The 15,077-nt window shown below is 37.0% G+C and overlaps 1 pseudogene; it reads left to right on the top strand.

Annotated features, from left to right (window-relative positions):
- Positions 1 to 9,504: 9,504 nt before the first annotated feature.
- On the top strand, positions 9,505 to 14,653 carry LOC144334694 (beta-defensin 109-like; annotated as a pseudogene).
- Positions 14,654 to 15,077: the final 424 nt, after the last annotated feature.

Genomic DNA, 15,077 nt, shown 5'->3' with positions numbered 1-15,077 from the left:
TGGCAGAGATGCCAGAATGATGGATGTCCATGTAGCAGTAATTTTTTTTTTTTTTTTTTTTTTTTTTTTGAGACGGAATCTTGAACTGTAACCAGGCTGGGGTGCAATAGTGCGATCTCAGCTCACTGCAACCTCCGCCTCCTTGGTTCAAGAAATCCTCCTGCCTCAGCCTCCCAAGTAGCCAGGACTACAGGTGCGCACCACCACACTCAGCTAATTTTTGTATTTTTAGTAGAGATGGGGTTTCACCATGTTGGCTAGGATGGTCTCCATCTCCTGATCTTGTGATCTGCCCCCCTTGGCCTCCCAAAGGGTTGTGATTAGAGGTATGAGCCACTATGCCCAGCCCATGTAGCAGTACTTTTGAACTTAATGGCTGAAAGCATCCACCTCCAATTATTATATTTGCAAAAGAGTACAAACCATGTAATGAATTTTAAAGGGAACACAAGCCTGTGGGGGCTCAACAGCCATGGCAATGTTTTGAACTTCTTTTTATTAAACACGTAAGAAGTAAGTGAAGTTCAAAACCTAACAGAATTGCCGGGAATTATTTGAAGAACTACCAAGATGACTTAGACACTATGAAATCCTTACGATACCCTCTGGTGGAGTTTCCTCCTGGAGCCAGTGATTTTAAGCCAGAGGCAAATGTCTCTGCAGGCATAAGAATTCGACCCAAATGTACTATTCAATTTTAAATGAGATGACAATAAAATTATCTGCTATATAGTAACAACTTTTTTTTTTTCTTTCGGACAGAGTCTTTCTCTGTTGCCTAGGCTGGAGTGCAGTGGGGCACTCTTGGCTCACTGCAATCTCTGCCTCCTGGGTTCAAGTGATTTTCCCACCTCATCCTACTAAGTAGCTGGGATTATAAGCATGTGCCACCATGTCTGACTGATTTTTGTATCAGCAAAATTATTTCTGGGGTGGAGAGTTAGGGACCTTTATTCTCCCACATCCAAAAACATGTTCTCCAAATGATCTGTCAATAGAAATAACTGATACCTATATTTGCTAACCTATCTTTTTCTTTCTTTAAATTCAGAACTAGAGTGTGGAAAAGTTATATTAAGAAGGTTCTCTCAATTTTCAACACAAGTGATGGGCTAGGCACTATTCTAGGTGCTACAGATACACATTCACATACCCACAATAGTTTTGCCTTATTACCTCCTACATTCTAATAATGCATCAAAAGAAAAGTATAGATTAGCTTTTTATTTTTTTGAGATGAAGGTTAATTCTGTCACCCAGGATGGAATGCAGAGGCAGGATCTCAGCTCACTGCAACCTCTGCCTCCTGCGTTCAAGCGATTCTCCTGCCTCAGCCTCCTGAGTAGCTGGGATTACAGGCATGTGCCACCATGCCCAGAAAATTTTTGTATTTTTCAGAAAGACAGCTTTCATTATGTTGGCCAGGCTGGTCTCAAACCCCTGACCTCAAGTGATCCATGCACCTCGACCTTCCAAAGTGCTGGGATTATAAGCATGAGCCATAGTTCCCAGTCAAAGAGAATAGCTTTAAATAGAAAGCATGAAACCAAAAGAAATGTATGTCCATCAATTTTATACTGTATTTGGCCAGGTGCAGAAGATCGCCTTGTAGTATTGTAAGGGAATAAGGTCAGTTCACATCTAATTGTTAGGACAAGTCGCCAGAAACCAAAAGTTGGAGGAGTTGTATCTTTTGAGGTGGGTTGCACAGGCAAGCAGCAAGTTGCTATCTCTCCAAAGTCCTAAGCTGTTCTATTTCTCCTACTGTGGAAAAATACATCTCCTACTTGATTTCAATTTATATAGGAAAATGCTTAATAAAACTAATAAGGGCTACATTCTAGGGACACAGCTAGACCACACATATACTGAATCTTGATTCTGGAAACACATCTTGTTCAATGTAATTGGATTTTCATGACAACAAAAATGTAACCCTGACACAATATTGGAGAGTCAAAAGGAAAGGATATTTTGGATTGAAATTTTTTATTTTAAAAATATGTCCTTGAGTTCTATTAACAATAGCCAAAACCGGCCGGGCGCGGTGGCTCAAGCCTGTAATCCCAGCACTTTGGGAGGCCGAGGCGGGCGGATCACAAGGTCAGGAGATCGAGACCACAGTGAAACCCCGTCTCTACTAAAAATACAAAAAATTAGCCGGGTGCGGTGGCGGGCGCCTGTAGTCCCAGCTACTCAGGAGGCTGAGGCAGGAGAATGGCGGGAACCTGGGAGGCGGAGCTTGCAGTGAGCCGAGATCGCGCCACTGCACTCCAGCCTGGGCAACAGCGTGAGACTCTGTCTCAAAAAAAAAAAAAAAAAACAAAAAAACAATAGCCAAAACCTGGGAACAACTCAAATGTCTATCGAGAGGAAATCAAGAAACAAATTATATGCATATTATAGAGCAATATTGGGCAATAACGGGGGATAATCCACTCTATTAATCAATAACTTGGATCAATATAATCTTTCTCACCCTGAGTGGGGAAAGCTAAGCTATAAAGTGTCCTGTAATATAAATAAATGTACACAAAATTCTAGAACAGACAAACCTAATATAAGCTAAAAAAAAATTAGAAAAGCCAGGTGCAGTGGCTCATGCCTGCTATGCCAGCACTTTGTGAGGTGGGTGGATCACATGAGCTCAGGATTTTGAGACCAGCCTGGCCAACATGCTGAAGCTACTCCGTCTTTACCAAAAATACAAAAATTAGCCCAGTGTGGTATTGTGCGCAGGAATAGAAAACCAAATACTACATATTCTCCATTGTAAGTGATAGCCAAACATTGGGTTATATGTTGTTTAGCTCTCACTTATGTGGAAACAATAGACACTGGAGATTCTTAGAGGGAGGAGGGAGGGTTGAGTACAAGGACTTAAAAACTGTTTATTGAGTATTATGTTCACTAGGTGTGTGATGAGATCATTCATACTCTAAACCTCAGCGTCACACAATACATCCATGTAACAAACCTGCACATGTATCCTCTGTGTATAAAATTAAAATTAAAAAACTAAAATGAACAAACAGATACGAGTAGGAATTTATCAAAAGAGGAGATACAAATGGACGACATATATGTAAACAATTCTTACCCTCTCTAGTCATCACGGGAATGCAAATGAAAATTACCATGAAATATCACTTCACACCTGTTAGAATAGCTATTATCAAAAAGATGGATGATAACAAGTGTTGGTAAGGATGTGGAGAAAAGGGAGCCTTTGTATACTGGTGGTGGGAATGTAAATTAGTATGGCCATCTTGGAAAATAGTATGGAGGTTTCTCAAAAAATTCACAATAAAAATACCACTTTGTTCCAACAATCCCACTTATTTTATTTATATACATACACATATATATATATATTTATATAATGGTATTTTTATATGAAGTGGTATATATATATATATATGAAGTCATTGAAATCAGTATGTGAAAGAGATATCTGCACTCGTATATTCTTTTCAGCACTGTTCACAACAGTCAAGATATATGAAAACACATATGTTATCATTCATTCATGGACGGATGAATTAACGTTTTATATATATACATATATATGTATGCACAATGGAATATTATTCAGTATTATACAATAATGAAACCCTGTCATTTGTGACAGCATTGATGGATCTGAAGGGCATGAAGTCATGTGAAATAAACCAAACACAGAATGACAAATATTGTATGATTTCACTTGTATTTGAAATCTCAAATAAACTCAGAAGCAGAGAGTAGACTGGAGGTTGCCAGGAGCTGTGGTGCAGGTAAATGAGTAGGTGTGATTATAGTACAAAGTTTTAGATATACAAACATAAATAAGTCCAGGAGGTCTAATTTACAGCATAGTGCTTTTAGCTATGAATGCTGTATTGCATACGTAAAATAAAATAGGAGGGTGAAATTTTTGTTAATTGTTCTTACTAATAGAAATAATAATTAGAATGGGAGGGAGAACTTCAGGAGGTGATGATTATGTTTATAATCTTGATGGTAGTGATGCGTTCACAACGTATCCTTATCCTCAAACTCACTGAGATATACACATTAAATAGGTACAGCTTTTTAATGTAATCATATCTCAACAAAGTGTTTTTAAGGGAGGTTGGTTAAAAAATGTAAAAAGGAAAAGTAGATGTTCCTTTGCCCTTCTCCCAAGCCTTTTTTTCTCCCTGATGTCTAGAATTCAGAAATAATAGGTGGAAATTTAGCAGCCAAACTAGGGTATTTTCTAAAGTATAGCAGAGCAGATACCTGGAAGGGACCTGCATCCCTCATGACATTAGAAAGAATCTGTACTAGCCCTGAATGGTGTAACTACAGGATAATTTTGAGTGAAAAAGAAATCAACTTCTGTCTTGTTTAAGTAACTTCATTCAGGCATTAATTTTATAAACATGTAGAGAATACATACTCCTTATGAGTAGAAACAATGTTTATAAATAAAACAATGGTGATAAATAAAAGAAAATAAAAAGCCTTGAAACAAAGTGGTTTAGTAGCTATACATAGTTATTTTGTTGAAAGATTCTGCTGCTAATATTATTCAATATTTTTGTATGCTGGTGCAAGTAAGGAAATTTACATTGTCTAATAAAAATTATTTATCAATTTATAAAACAGTAAACATTTCATAGAATGGGGCTAACAATCTGCATTGCAAAATAACTTTCAGTTGATTTTATGCACAGTAATTATTGAGAATCCCAACAGATCTGGACCTACATAGGTGCTATCAAGACTTAAGGAAGAAAATTTTCCTGACTCTATCCCTACCTCCAGTTATTAACAGATCTAGAGATTCAGAACTCAAATCCAGACCTCCTGCTTCCATGTGCAGTGGCCTTTCACTGTCCTGTTTCGCTTCACTTGTTGAAGAGGATTTGAGAATAAATGACCACGTGATTCAACTCTCTCCTCAGCTCTGAGGAATATAGCCCTGTCCTGGCAAACAAGAAGCTCACACAGTAGTAGAGGAGGCAAATAGACATTCACTAATCTAGCATACAAGCAGTAGGCACTGTACCATAAACAAGGCACTGTAGGGGTTCAGACCAGGAGCAAAGCAGGGATTAGCAGGGCTAGTAAAGTCTGGGAAGTGTTCACTAACAAAATGTCTAATCATTAACTAAACCAAATTATTTCTCAACATGGCCTAATTAATTGTAACTTAATATAAATGGTTGGTTGCTCATAAACCTTAATCTTTTGCCAAAATATTTGTAGCTTATGTTCCCATTTAACAAGGTTTTCTGGTCAAAACTATGCACCCACATCCTTCTAATGAACTTAGTGTCCAATAAAACATGGACTTTCAGTCATCCCATGAAGGTGATTTTATGTGCATAGTACATCTCTGTCTGCGAATATGCCTAATGAGGTATGGAAGGACACTTATTATCCAAACAAAGACATTCCACTGGTGCTAGAGAGCTACAGACGGAAGTTTTTTCTGCCTACTGGAAATAAAGCCAAGCTTTCTTCCTCCTTCAGCAGTGAGGATTGCTGTCCTCCTCTTTATCGTTCTCTCTCTCTTTTTTTTTTTTAATGGGCCAAACTCTACCAAATAACAAGATAAACTTTGTGTAAGCCTTGGTAAGAGCAGAGTGTCTGATACCTTATGACCTTATGGTGCTATAATACTCAAAGCAAAAGCAAAATCACCTATGACCAGAAAAGGGAGTCACAGGAACTCTAGAAGACTTATTGGCCAAGAGACCTGCAGCCTCATAGTTCATTAGTTCTCCAGAAGAACTCTCATGTGAAATGAAGTCAGTGGTGTTTCAAGTGCTTGAAACCCTCGTTACTCTACCTCTAAATGTGAATTAATTAGGCAAGTTTACTAGCAGTTACTAGACCTCAAAAGCAAGATAATCAGGCATTATTTTACTAAATATTGGTCTCCATAACTCCTCTATTTTCTTTAGGAAAAGTTAGTTAGCCTAAGACATTTGGCATAAGGCCTATGCCAAAGCTATGTTGGGGTCAGCCAGGAAGGATTCCTGGGGGTCTCCTTGAAAATATTACAGTAATCGAAGAAATCTTCAACCTATTGCCCCTCAGTACTGTTGGTCCCTTGTACTTGATTTTTCCCCTTAAGTTTTATTCCAATTTCTAACATTACCATTCCCTCTTCCTTCTCAGCAACTAGTCCTTCAAAGTAGAACTTAAACAATGACCAGACATGGCCCTGCAACAGAGCATATCCTTCTACATTTAGCATGCAATCATGAATCACAGGTATAAGAACCCTTGAACAGACGTGGTTTTGGTGACTACATGTAGGACTTACTGCTTTTACCCAAGAAGAGGATCAGACATCCTAAGTAGCTCAGAAATTTTTCTGGAGCTCTTGAATGTGTAGAGGCAAGAAAGATTAAGCAACCTGTTGCCTTACATGAGGCATACTATCTTCTTATGTTTTCTTTTGAATTCAGGATTTCAAGGTTGGGGAAGGAGTGGGAAAGTAGCCATGGACATGTGAGAATGTGGATGATCCTTTTACATAGTCAGGAATGGTAAAATTCTATGCTTTATGTTGTTTGCTAAAAGACACTTTCCAAAGCTTTCAACAGAAAATGTAATGGCACACATGCCTATTCTTGGTGAACCCAGAGTTTTTGTCTAGTCTGTGATAGTCAATTTTGAAGGACTGCTTAGGGTAATGAATCCTTCAAGTTGTAAAGATGAAGGGCAGTTTTTGGACAATTCCCATTTTGCTGTAGGAAAACTAATCTGGAAGAAGTAAAAGGGAGAGATTGAAGTGGGAGAGAACGGAGGTGGAAAATGAGTTCAGTTGATCAAATATTTGTTAAGCACCCACTGTATGTCGGGCCCTTACAAGGAAGCAAGCAAAGAACAAAAGCATGTGACGGCCTTGCTCCTAAGAAGCTAGAGACCAGTAACTTGGATTGCTATAGAGCAGAAAAACGTCCACAAGCCCCTACAATACAGCACTGGCATAGGATGAAGAAGAAGTTCCTTTCTATGAGATCAATAGCATACAACCAAATAAGAAAGTCAAAAGTTACACAAAGTTCAAAAACCTAAGGCACCAACCTTTAAGAGATCTGAGTGTTGGTGGTGACTTTGGAAGGAAAGTTATTATTAGGATTATTTTAGTACTAAGAGTTTTGAGCTGTCTATCCAATATTTTCATCTGCACCTCTGCTTTGGTAATACTGTGTGTATGTGTGCGTGCGTGCGTGTGTGTGTACGTGTGCCTTTTCATGTGTTTGAAATATATTATCTATCCCACACTCCACATTGGTTTGGGGGTTAATTACATACAGGCTGATCTGAATATATACTCTTAGGAACGGGGTTAAGCTACTCTACCACATTGTGAAGAGTTGATATGTAAGAGAATCTGAACATCTTATAAATTATCTTTAAAATGTTTCCTTTTCCGTGAAGGGAAGAATAAGTATTTGTAAACAAATGCAAAAATTTCTTTAACTAAATGAAAGAACAGTTAGTTAACCTTGTTGTGATTAGCAGAGAGGATAGCTGCAGACACTATAAAATCACTCAGCAACAAGATTTGACAAAACGTTAAAGATGGCTCTATTTTTCCTGTTTTATACAGGAAAATATTAAGGCCCTGGGAATTGAAGTACTTTTCCCAACAGTGGAGTAAATGTCAGAGTCAAGGCTGTGTTTTACATCTCGGTTTCCCCACACATCCCACCCTATGGTTCTGTTGTGCTGTTCCTTTGTGTGACTCCTCAAAGCCTGGTTAAAGGTGATACCGTATCAAATTGTATTAACTCAGTAGCACAAAACACCAGGGAATTGATTTATAAGAGTATTAACCTTGTGGCATTACTGAAGACCCATCTGATTAGTAGTTATCGAGTAGTCACCCTGGCTAAATATATGGGTTTGATTTTTAATTTTGAAAATGAAAAATATTTTAAAATCTATGTCTTACATCCATATCCCCAGGAAATTTTAATCAAGTTTTAAAACTTCCAAATTTAGATAAACTCATGTTTTTTGTTGTTTTAATTTTCACTCAATGAAAATAGAAAAAAACTAATTGGATAGAACAGCACAGCAGAAGCATTACTTATCGCCAAAAATGGGATGCAACAAGACTGAAGAAGAAAATGCAGGACAGTGCTTAAAAAAGCAGTCTAATGAAAAGTGGGGTCTCCTCAGGGTGTCCTTAGGTAGACATTGCAGCAGAACTGCAAAGTTTTCTTTAGAAGGCTAGGGAAGAGAGGAGGAAACAGAGAAGGGGCAAGAGTGGAAAATAGAATGAGGCTCAGAATACCAAGCGTTAGTGCTGTCCCTATCACCTTCCTCACTTGATCACTGGGTGATCTTGGGCAAGTTTCTTCCTTTCCCTCAGCTCATTTCCTCATCTGGAAGGTAAGTCACTAGACAAGATAGTCTTTGATGTTCATTGTAACTCTAACTGATCTTCCCCAAGCAAATAGCTGGGAAAGACACTGTGCCCACAATATGCAAGACACAAGGTTTACAAGCAAAGAACAAATCAAAACAAAAGATGTTTTAAAACCCCTAATGTCACTTGAATTCTTACAAATAAGCAATGGTACATCATACTTTTACAAAGTCCTTCTGTGATTTCATTTTTAAAATCATTTCAAGTTTTATTTTACTTCATATTAAGATAATGGGAGATAAAGTGTTACATGGGTTCATGCAGGAATATATGTAAGAGACACAAAAATCCACAATAGGTAATTGTTATGTTAGTAGTTCCCTTTACTGAGGGGGAGCAGACAAAAGAATGTTAGAAAAAGCTTCATAAAGTGGATTATATAGAATGTGCTTTAAAAGAGTTTGGTATTTTATTGAGTGGGAAAGAGAAATACGAGGAGTTATTGTTCAAGGGTTAAAGCTATGCAAAATGAGTCAATTACAGAGATAGGCTCTAAAACATAGTACCTATAGTTATTACTGAGGTATTTTGTATTTAACAATTTGTTAAGAAGGTCGATCTTAGGGGTTCTGACAACAACAACAACAACAACAATAAAGGGACATAGGAAACATTTGGAGGTGATGGATATATTATTACCTGGATATTGGTTGTGGTAACAAGAGTAATATCTATGTGCAAATTTGCCAAACTGTATGCATTAATTACGTACAGTGTTTGTATAACAATTTTACTTCAGTTCCTACTATATTACCTGGCAAACAATACTTTATACTTAAAGTAAGAGCAATGATTATTGCATGTGCATGTTGAAAATAATAAAGAAAGCAGGTGACAGTAAGACATCCTGAGTCTTTTGGAAATAAATAGCATTCACCTGCTTTCTCATCCATTGAGATATCACCACATTTATGTACTTGTGTGTCCCTGGAAGTTTCTTGTGAGAGATTTAGTTATTCTCTTTTCGTTAGGCTCTACTAACCAAGAACAAATCACAGACTCAGACAGCATCATAAAAAGGCCCAGACCCACGATGTCCAGAGACTCCAGGCTCAACCCACATTGATGCTGGCCCTTCAGCCATGATACTCCATTTGCTTCTTCTTATTCTCCTTCTTTTTTCAACTCTTTTATCCCCAGGTAAGTTGGTAGCTGATTACTACAAGGTTCTGCAGATTAGAAGGCTATATCCCTGGCCAGACAAGATCCTAGAATCAGTCCTGTGGGTTCAAGAACCTAATATTTACAGCTTCACTAGGACAATAATAGGGAAAAATAGAAAAGAGACTCATTTAGCAGTAGCTCCTGTTGATAAGATTCCATCCATGTTTTTTGATCTAGTGAGTGGATATAATAATGGATGCTGCTGAAATTCAATCCTGTCAGATCAAACTGCCTACATACAAATTTCCATGTCCCACCAAGGCACCTCAAGATACAAAGTAAGAATACAACAGAATGTGACCTCAATGAGATGTCTTTGTGGGACCTGGAAATTTATATGCAGGCAGTTAGATCTGACAGGATTGAATTTCAGCAGCATTTATTATTATATTTGCAGAGGTTGCAGTGAGACAAGATCGCGCCATTGCACTCCAGCCTAGGCGACAGAGTGAGACTCCAAAGAGAGAGAGAGAGAGAGAGAGAGAGAGAGAGAGAGAGAGAGAGAGAAAGGAAGGAAGGGAGGGAGGGAGGGAGAGAGGAAGGAAGGAAGGAAGGAAGGAAGGAAGGAAGGAAGGAAGGAAGGAAGGAAGGAAGGAGAAAGAAAGAAAGAGAAAGAAAGAAAAGAAAGAAAGAAAGAAAGAAAGAAAGAAAGAAAGAAAGAAAGAAAGAAAGAAAGAAAGAAAGAAAGAAAGCATTAGTGAGGGAGAGTGAGTGAGAGTGAGTGTGTTTGGGCCCCTACTGATGATGCTAAACTATCACAAGCCCACACTCAGCCTTTCAACATTTGCTGGAGATTCACTTGTTTCCTTGTTATCTCCACCAAGGGCAGCTTCCTCCTGCTTCTGCTGCTGCAACTCAGCTAGGCACAAAGCATCTGTGGATCCGTTCTTTTTTCAGCAGGGCTTCATCACTCTGAATTTAAGTTAATTAGCTTTTTTTGAGATCTCAGTTCTGTGTTGTAAAATGAAATCTATGATCTATAGATTATCCAGCTTATTCTCTTTGTCAGAGCAAGAGCATTTTTCTATAACTTTCTAAATTCTAAACAAAAGTAAAAGTTCACTTCTTTTCAGAATCCCCACGTGTCAGAAAGTGTTACTATTATCATCAGTTTAGTGATATTTATGGAATACCAAGTTGACTCTAATATCAGCTTTTGGGTTAAATTCTTTCTTTCTGATATGTAGCCTTTGAAATTTTATTTGCTGCAGATCTCTTGGTAGTGAACAATTTTCATTTTTATCTGTCAATTTCATATTGTGATTTTTGATCTGGAAAGACAGCATTACTGAGTACCCAATTCTGTATTAACAGTTATTTGCTCTCAACATTTGTTGATACTAGTTTACTCATTTTTAGTTTTTACTTTACTATAATAATCAGATAAATATTATTTCATTATAAATTATCCTTTTTTTCAATGTTTGTATGGTCTGGTGTTTGGTTTTAATGTTTTATAATTTAACTAAAGTGAGTTTATTTTTATATCATCTGTTAGAAATATATTCTTTGAATCAATGGATTTATACCTTTTCTTAATTTCTTTTTGAGAATCTCTTGAAATGGTGAATCCTTTTACACTTCTCTCCCCCCATATTTGAATTAAATAAATGTTAGACCTTGTGTTTCCATGTTACATTCTGGGTATATCATTTAAACATTTTTTTCTTCACTAGTTATCCTCTTACCTGTGTCTAATATATCATTAATAACTTGCATTTATTTAAAAAATTTTTTTTTGGAGATGGAGTCTCGCTCTGTTGTCCAGGCTGGAGTGCAGTGGTGCGATCTTGGCTCACTGCAACCTCCACCTCCCAGGTTCAAGCGATTCTTCTATCTCAGCCTCCTGAGTAGCTGGGACTACAGGCACCTGCCACCATGCTCGGCTAATTTTTATATATATATTTTTTAGTAGAGACAAGATTTCACCATCTTGGGCATGCTGTTCTTGAACTCCTGACCTCGTGATCCACCCATCTTGGCCTCCCAAAATGCTGGGATTACAGGCATGAGCCACCACGCCCAGCCAGACCTGCCCGTTTTTTCTATCATCTATATTGTTTTACTATTGTTTTTACATCTTTGTAATAGTAGATTGTTTCTTTAAACAATTGATACATACCTGCTTAATTATTTCTCCACATTGACAATTTCAATACATCTAGTTTTAAAGGGTTTAGATATGCTATTCATTTCATTAACTTTTATTCATGGTGTCTTGCTTACCTGATCATTTTTAATACTGAACTCATTGTTCATCCTTAACCTGACATCATTTTATGGTCTGAAATGAGAATGCTATTATCCAGACTTCCTCTGTGAAGCTGACTCAATGCTTTAACTCAATATAGAAGTTTCAGCATTAACAAACTGGAACTTCTGATGGCCCAAGAGTCAGTAGTACCATCATTAGCATTACTGATCATAGCAGATCTTCCCAGAAGATCTGGGAAACCCTCACCCCCTCCATCAGCTATCCAATACAAAGTGCCCACTGCTCAAGCTCCAGTTCACAGACTATTTTTGTGTTTGAAAGAGGAGATATTTTAAGAACTTGCCTAACCATTTTCAGGGATAGAAATGTTTCAAAGAGATCCTCTACTATATATATGTTCTATAGCAGCAGTCACTTGAGAGCAGCTCACTTGCAGTCATGGCCAAAAGCCTAAATCTTTCTTTCATTCTAGTCACACCTATTTTGTATCTTTTGGGGATATCTCAGATTCAGATGCATTCATAGTATTCTATGATTTGCAACACTACTATAGATTCTTCAAAATGTTACAACATTCCAATGGTATGTTGGGAGGTATAGAAGGAGAGGAAAAACAATGGGCTCAAATGTCCTCTGACTTCTCTTCTTACAATATGTTTCATTGTTCAAAACTTTTAGAACTATATTAATACAGCATTGACAGTGGGCATTCTTCTTTTCCTTCTGACTTTAATAGGATTGAAGGAAGTGTTTTGCTATGAAATTGCTATGTGGGTTGTATTCAGATAAATTTTGACTTTATAAAGCCAATATTCTCCTCATTATTTTTAAATGCTTACCAGGATTCACAGTATTATTTTCAGTTCTCCCTGTTTAAAGGCATATTTAAATAACTTGATGACTTGGGTATAGTATATATGTTACTCTGCTACAGAAAGAGAAAAACCACCACCATATTATATTCTAAGATACTTGGTACACCAATTGCACCATCTTTTTTTCATCTAAGACATTCAATTCTTCCACAGGTGGGAGCACATGAATTAGCATCATTTACTACTCGTAGCTTTCACTACAGACTTTCAGACTTATGGTGCCTAAAAGAAATAGAATACTTCTAGCTGGGTTTAAAAGCTACAAATAAACATAGAAAATATACACTATTTTGAAAGTATCACTTGAGTGTTATGCATGTATTTCAATATTATATTGCTAATTTTAATTGTCCAAAGTTAAAGAGCTTAAACCTCCCCCTCATGCATTCCTGAATCACCCATTATTCCCACACATACATTGTTCGATACAGCATAAACCTAAGTAAATAAAGATGTGGCAAAATGAAAAAAATAAAATAACATTATACCATTCTCATCTGTGAATGGCATCAGTAGACAAATGTGAATAAAAGTAATGTGATTATAATTTTAAAAATCATATTTAATAGGATCCATTTATTATTAAATGAACATTAGGCTACTTAATGAATAATAAATCTTTGACACAATGAAAACTCTTAATGCAGAGTGAGACCAAAATGAAAGTAATAACTGTTTTTCTCCTAACCCTTGCTTTAGTTGGTCTTTCCACTAGACTGTCACTTTAAGGATATTATAATAGCACAAAGCCACCGGCTTTACCATTAGAGAGATCTTCATTAAATTATCTTTGTTGTAATAAAGGTTATCTGGAGGAAATACTGGTCTGGACACAATAATAAATGTCAAGCTTTCTAATATTTTCCACTTTTAGACACAAATTGAAAGGATCATTTATAATGTCAAAAATATACTTTTTTCTAACTAATCTATCCTATGACTAAGACGCTATTAGCAATTAAAGTAGATAGAGCAAATCTAAATGTGGAGAGAAAAAGTAATTTCCACTTGTTTGAACAGATGAAAGCACGAATAAATTGAAAGCCTGAAATATTAGCTTGGGGGAATAAAATCACTCAGGGGAGCAAAAGCAGGATATACCAGCCTTTAACTCTACACTTCCCCCAAGAAAAAATTTATAGATAGCTATGTACAAACCAAAATAGCGCTGGGAAGGTTCAAGGGACCACTTAAGAAACTATAGCAACACAGTGAAGCCAAAAAAAAAAAAAAAAAAAAAAAAAAAAAAAAAAAAGAGAGAGAGAGAGTGAAAGAAAAAACAAACAAACAAACAAAAAAAAAACAAAAATGAATAGCCATATAGAAAAAACAGCTCCTGAAATCAGCATACCTGAGACAGCAGAAACATCTTTTTTGGCTAGGAACGAAAAAAGCAGAAAGGGACTATCAGTATCAGCCACAAGGTGGAACCACTATGGCCCTCAGTAACCCTCTCTGGCAGAAGACACTGGCATTTTTGCCCTGCAGTAAGCAACAGCCATTTCTGAGAGAAAATCCAGAGGAAAAGATGAAGATGTACCATCCCCTCCCACATCCCTTTTCCCCCACCAAAAATACCGTGACTGTTGTGCCAAACCAGGATCGGAACTACTACCTTTCTTAATCTGCATGTGTCTCTGACATATGAGCAGCAACCATTTCAAAAGCTCCCACATAGAAATGCTCATACTAAATTTATTCTGTTACTTAAGAGTGTTTATGGATTTACATTCCATTTGTGGACTATCTCACTGGATCTTCTTTCCTGCAGTAAGAGGTGGTTTGGGTGCTGCTGAAGGTCATTGTCTCAATTTGTCTGGTGTTTGCTGAAGAGATGTCTGCAAAGTAGTAGAAGATCAAATTGGTGCCTGCCGAAGAAGGATGAAGTGCTGTAGAGCATGGTGGATTTTAATGCCAATTCCAACACCACTTATCATGTCAGATTATCAAGAACCCCTTAAACCTAAGTTGAAATGAAACTGATGTAAAATAAAAATACATCAAAAGTGAAGTTATTTGCATCTAAGAATATTGAAGTATACATATTAAGTACTTCCATCTTGATAACCGTCTTGTGTTTTCACTTATCAACATAAATGAATAAATACTAATTTCAAATATACCCAATACTATTTCTTTGTGAGTCATTAACAGATCTTAACAAAACCTTTAAAAATGAGAAAACTGTTACTTTTGTTTTCCAAGATGGTGGATTGAAGGCATTGTTAGCCTGCCTCTTGCACTTGGAAAGACAAAATGGTGTGTAGAGATTCACACTGAACTTTCTTTCAAGAAGCAACACAGGAACTTAACAGGAAAATTGAAATAAGCCACAGACCATTTGAAAGAAGCAGCAGGATGCAGCTTACACCATAAGCTAGGCAGAAAATTTTGAGTTTCC

The sequence above is a fragment of the Macaca mulatta genome, chromosome 15, assembly GCF_049350105.2.
Source record: "Macaca mulatta isolate MMU2019108-1 chromosome 15, T2T-MMU8v2.0, whole genome shotgun sequence".
Taxonomy (NCBI): Eukaryota; Metazoa; Chordata; class Mammalia; order Primates; family Cercopithecidae; genus Macaca; species Macaca mulatta.
Note: the sequence above shows the minus strand (reverse complement) of the source record. Positions and strands in the feature narration are given on the sequence as shown.